This window comes from Zalophus californianus, chromosome 9 (assembly GCF_009762305.2).
Source record: "Zalophus californianus isolate mZalCal1 chromosome 9, mZalCal1.pri.v2, whole genome shotgun sequence".
In the NCBI taxonomy this organism is placed as follows: Eukaryota; Metazoa; Chordata; class Mammalia; order Carnivora; family Otariidae; genus Zalophus; species Zalophus californianus.
The window spans coordinates 120575798-120582095 of NC_045603.1; positions in this window are offsets into that span (position 1 = coordinate 120575798).

Consider the following 6298-nt stretch of genomic DNA (forward strand, 5'->3'; position numbering starts at 1 on the left):
ATGTCAGGCAGGATTGTGTTAGTGCTGTGTTGACTACTTTGCAAAACATCCGTCATTCATGGGGCTTGATGTAGGAGAGATGTTTCCAGATGCCGCAGGAAGCAGAGCGGCCTCAAACATGCCACCGGAACCCAACCTGGGAGCTGCTGGTGGCTTTGTGGCCCTGCTCAGTCCAGTCAGGCCTCTGGCCCCTCTTTTTTTTTTTTTTTTTTGTTGGCATCTGGGTTTTCTGGCTTTTGACTCTGTGAAGGAGGAGCTCATTCCATGTTTGAGAGATAGTAACATAAAACTGGGACATAAGCTTGAACGTATGCCCAGGAATAAACACGTGAAAGGGTAGAGAAACATGTTTCAAACTGGGAAGAAATCCTCTTTTCACAAATCTGTGCAGTTGATAAAAATAAAGCAACAGAAGAAGCAGAAAATATGAGAGTGAAAACCCAGAAAATGGGGCCCAATAGAAAATGCTCCACATGCCAAGTTTTAGACAGTTTGGGAGTTGTTCTGATACTATTTCTCTTGCCCTGTTCTGTTTTTGAAAATGAGTGCCCTCCCATTTTTGAGGGGGACGTCATAGAAGACACTAAGTCCAGGAAATATAACTTTGTTATGTATATTTCCTTCTAACCTTTAGATTTCTCTTACTTATCATAAACTAGCCAAAACTAAGAGATGATATTTTAAATTCTGAGCTTGTAACTCCATTGGTTATAAATTTAAAAAACACACCAAAAATCCAATAATGACTTGTAATGATATTAAATGCTACTTTTATATTTACTATATTAAACATAATGACTTTTTTTTAGCAAAACAAGAGATTAATATTCATCAGGCTGAATTTATAGGCAATGGATATGTATAATTCTAAACTAATAAAGGGATTTCCAATGTGTCAAATGTATCGAAAGACTATAAACATGAACCCAACAGAACCCTATGAACAGAACCCAACTTAATATTTGGTTTTAAGAATTTGTGGCTTAGCTGGTTTGAATTTAGAAGTATTTCTTTTTTTTTTTAAGATTTTATTTATTTATTTGAGATAAAGAGCATGAGAGAGCAAGCACAGGCTGGAGGGGGGGCAGAAGGAGAGGGAGAAGCAGACTCCCCGCTGAGCAGGGAGCCCGACGTGGGGCTCGATCCCAGGACCCTGGAATCATGACCTGAGCCGAAGGCAGATGCTCAACCGACTGAGCCACCCAGGGGCCCTGAATTTAGGAGTATTTCTGATAGAAAGAGTGATATCAGGCATGGATGGGTAGTTAGGCCAGTCTATAAAATTCTATTTAGCTCATATTTTATGGTACCAACAGGAACAGAGGTATTAATCATCACTTACGGCATTTTTTAATGAGCAAGTCTGTCCTGAGTTTTGACTAGGTTGGCCAAGATCACTGTTCCTCTGGGGAGAGTGGTTCTGGCAGATGGGGGTGGAGTGTGGGGTTCACAAAGAACAAGCCCCCAACCCCTTCTGAGCTTGTGGGGGAGTAGCACTCCAGAGATTCTAGGTTTGGAGCTCCTGCAAATAAGTCCTTCTCAAGAACCTGGAAAGCACTGGAAAGGCCTGGGACTGGCATGGGAGGGGATCGGACTGGGCTGCAGGCAGTGGGGCGTGGGGCTCGGGGGGTCTGTTTCCCTTGGTATCTGCAGCAACTACCCACATCCCTGGGGAAATAATGTGATCTCTTCAACTGACTATTTCTGGGAATTTTTATTTCCAATGAAGAATAAAATATTCAGCATCTGAACATTAGGCCAAAGCTAATTTTAATGCACTTGTTACAAAAAAAAAAAAAAGTAAAATGCTCCCTGCTGTTTCATCAGGGCAAATTGGAACAAAATAGGGACTCTTATTCAGGAATTTTGGGCACTAGAGATAACCAACCCAGGCAACTCAGGATAGGAGGTTTGGTGTATCAGAATTATTAAAGCTGTGTGACTTTACCCACGAAACAAAAAGATATATTTACCTGAAAGACCATTTCTGGTGCCATTTTAATATATCACAGAAACAAGAGTTTTGGGCATGTAGTTCTGATAAAATGGCACTAAATCTACAAAGGCTTTGAGAGGGAATTTAGAGTCAAATTTGTGTAGCCCTGGATTTCCTGTGCTGTCAAGGTAACCAGAGCCTTCTTTTTCTTGGTAACTTGAACCTGCCAAACCAACATCGGACACCTCACGCGCTACTTAATCAGCCACCTGCCATTGAGTTATACAGTTTTCTGTGGGTCGAGTAGCCTAAAGGCCCCGTTTCTCCTCGTGTTCTCTGCCTTCCAACCTTGTTTGGTTGGACCTGTGTTTAGAGAAAACACTCCATAGTCACTTTCGTGAAGTTTCAGGGCAGGACTAGGTCTTTAAGCTCTTAGGAAAAAGTACAACTATTTAAGACATTCGCCTGGGCTACATGGCAAGTGCCCAATCCATACACTTATCCTTTGCCTTGAGAGGACTTTAGAAAAAAATGTGGGAATACTTACTTATTTGGCTTTCTCCCAACTGCTGTCGAAGTTGACATAATGCAACGCTAGCCCACGTGGTATTATACCTGAAAGTTGAGACTCCGGTTTTGTTTTTCATCTCAGGAAAATTCAGATTGAAACAAAGAAGAATGTTCATTAAGTGGACACATTGATCCAGAGTTCCCAGCGTTCGGGGACTCTGCCGGCTCCTGCCTGGGATACGGGGCTGAAGACGAGTTAGTCTTTGTGCTTAGTGTTTATAGACGACTGGAGGGTCTAAAACAGAAAACACAACTGTAAATAAAGGTGGGATATGTTAGAGTCATCGGGGTAGGAAGATATGAAGAAAATCCTCCATGAGCTCCAAGGAAGAGGAGACATTAGTTGGATGCAGGTAACCAAGAAGACTTCGTGGAAGATGTGGTATTTGAAACAGGCTTTGACAGAATTTCTATAATGGATTTTTTTCGAGGAGGGCATTCAAAAAGCAAGGTAAAGAAGGACCCACAAAACGGGCCAGTTCAAGGATATAAACGGCAAAGTGTTTAGGCTTGCTCCAGGCTGCTGCATTCTACTGTGTGACCTTGAGCGAATCATTAACCTCTCTGGGCATCAGTCTTCTATCTGTAAAGGGGAGCGATAACAATAGCACCTCATTGGGATAGTTGTGACGATTAAATCATTTAAAATGTGTGAACTCTTGGATCTGTTCCTGATTTATAGTAAACACTTTAAAAGTGTTAGCTGTTGTTTTTGCTGTTAGTGGAGTGTAGTAGGAGGTGTAGTGCTTATGAGACCAGAGAGAGTTTTGGGTCCATTTTGTGGCCCAGAATATATCAGATTTAAGTTTTATTTAATTTGATAAGCAATGGGGGAGTCATCATCAGAGGGTTTTTTTTTAATTTTAATTTTTTTAAATTAATTAAAGTAGGTAAGTAACAGCACCAGAACAACAGAACATCAGTAAGGAACAACACTGTAAAATTCAGTCGTTAAACATGTGGTATAGTCTTTTTTGGTTATATTTCCAGCCATAGTCCCAAAGTGCTAAGCGTCTTAACTCTTCCTTCGGTGACTGAGACTGTGAATTAATTTGATACAAAACACCTGTAGAAAGAATTACTGAATGCTAATCTTGTACAGGTGGAGAGAAAATCAATTTGGAGAGGAACAACTTCTCTTTTCTCATATAAATAAAAACTATGGGGGCTATGAATGTCAAAGCTGGTGGCCTTGAACCCTTCTCTACCATAAGGGGCTACAAGCCTGTGCAATATATCATTAAAAAACAAGTCATTTCTTTTCCATTTTGTAATATGTTCTGGGAGGTTTGACTGATGACCTATATTTCAGGAAGCATGAATGATTTCCACATCTCAGATGAGATAGGTATGTCATAAATCAATACATGATGTAGTAAAACACTTTTTTTCTGCCTTGACACAGCCTTGATCCCTAATTATAGGTGAGAACAAGGTAAATATTTTTTTTTAACAGCAAGCAATCTGTAAGAATTTTATTGACCCAAAATGTTTTTATTTGCCACTCTCAGCTCATAGATGCTGGTTAATCTACTGCCTCAAATTGCTTAGGCTCCTTCACATTCACTTTTTGGAGAACAGTGGTCGAGTTCTAAGAACATTCGTGCTCCCGGTTCTTCTGACCCCTGGATGCATTTTTTGTGACCTCTCCGTGGCCCTTCTTTGATCTCCATAAGTTGGCTCCTTTCTCTCTGATCCGCCGGAGGCCTCGGGTGCTGGTTTTCTCTCCCGGCTGAGCTTGTTTTGGCCTGTTCCAGAGGAAGCCCGCCGCTCCGTGTCACCTCCCTTAAGACAAATCAATGACTTCCAAGTGTTCTGAGACTAAAGGAGAATATTGTAAGGGACAGGTCACCGAGGGGCTCCCGTGGAGGCCGCTTTCTTCTCCAGAGCCATGAAATCCATACACTATTTGGTCTCCATTTAGTAGTAGATTTGTGATCCCTGTTCGCTGAGGTTATCTCGGAGCTGGACAAAAAGGTGGGCTGGAGGAGGAAGAAGGGGATTATGAGCGTGTCAATACTTAATTATGTAGGGGAGGAACAATATCTTTTTCCTTCTCCCCTTCTAGATTCTCAGCTGGGTCTCTGTAACAAAAGACAGATGAGTGGGAGAAGAGCACACAAATTTACTTAATGTCACTTTTATGTGACGTGCGAGCCTTTATAAGGAAAGGAAGACCCAAAGAATAGCTAAGCCTATGTGTTTTCACCCTAGGTTTGATGAAGAGTGGAAAGTTGTGGAAAAACATGATAGGACAGAGGAGATGAGCTAAGTGTAGTAAATTGGAGACACTTGGCAAGGACTGTATATTCGGATTCTTCTGGGCACCCCTCCATCTTGGAGATAAGATGCTCCCTTCCTCTGGTGTGGGGAGGGCACCTTCCATGAAGGTCTTATGACCCAATTCAGGGGAAGATCAGAGAGTCCTTCCTGCATCTGCCATTTCTCAAATTCCTTCAGCTTAAAATATTCAAATAGCTAGGGTGCCATATTTTGGAATGGTGTGTCCTGAAGCCCATTAATGAGAATGGTTTGATTTCTCTGAATCCAAACCACTATGGCATTGGAAAGTCAAATCCATTCACACCCCTCAAGAGAGCTTTCCTTGTATCTCCAACCCTAAAATGAGTATTTTCCCAGATTGTTTAGCTTCTTTGCAAATATATGCTTATGCCAGATGGATGTTAGGATGGAAGAGTCCTTCTTAAATTATAAGCGGTAAAGGTCAAAGGCTTGGGTGGCTTCCTTTGTGAATAATGCTGCTATGAACATGGGTGTACAAATATCTTCTTGAGGCTTTGCTTTCAGTTCTTCTGGATATACACCAACAAGTGGAATTGTGGGAAGTAGGTGACTTGAAATCTGCACCTTGCATGTTTCTTCCAAGTCTGGGAGCTCTGAGTCATTACCAGCTCCCAGAAGCCACTGCTTTTAAATTGTCCATCATCCCCCAGCCCCCCCAGTATCCCCACTTTCCTGGCTATCAAGCTTAGATTTCCCATCAGGGAAACCACTTTCTTGCATATTCTTTCAGCTCCTCTGTAGGACATCAACCTCGCCTTTATCTCATATCAAATTTCAGCTTCTGCACCATATTTTCTGTTCTCATTGGCAGACCAAACTCTTCAAACACTTTTTTTTGTGGGGGGGGCTCCAGAGATCCCATGCTCTTTGGGGTTCCTTCTACCATATCGGCTGGTCCATTTGTTCTTGATAGCTCTTCTTTTTTTTTTTTTTTAAGATTTTATTTATTTATTTATTTATTTGAGAGAAAGAGAATGAGAGAGAGAGAGCGAGTGCACATGAGAGGGAAGAGGGTCAGAGGGAGAAGCAGACTCCCCGCCGAGCAGGGAGCCGGATGCGGGACTCGATCCCGGGACTCCAGGATCATGACCTGAGCTGAAGGCAGTCGCCCAACCAACTGAGCCACCCGGGCGCCCCTGGATAGCTCTTCTTCTTATGGCTGATCCTTATTCTTCAGACCCTTCTCTTCTTGGTCGACACCTTCTCTCTGGAAGGTCTTTTCTGGTCCCAGGGCTATAATGACTCCTAAGTTCTGGTGAATCTCAAATTTTTCTCCAATTCCGACTCCTTCCTTGAACTCCAGATTTAAATATCCCACTGCCAGCTCACCATCTCTTGGATCAAATAAGCATCTCAAACTTAATTTGTTTGAAATAGAATTATTGACTTTCTCACCTAAGCTGCCACCCCACCCCGGTTTTAGTTTTCTCAGCAAATGACACCCCAGTTCGCATAGTTGCTCAGGCCTAAAATCTAGGAGTTGCTCTT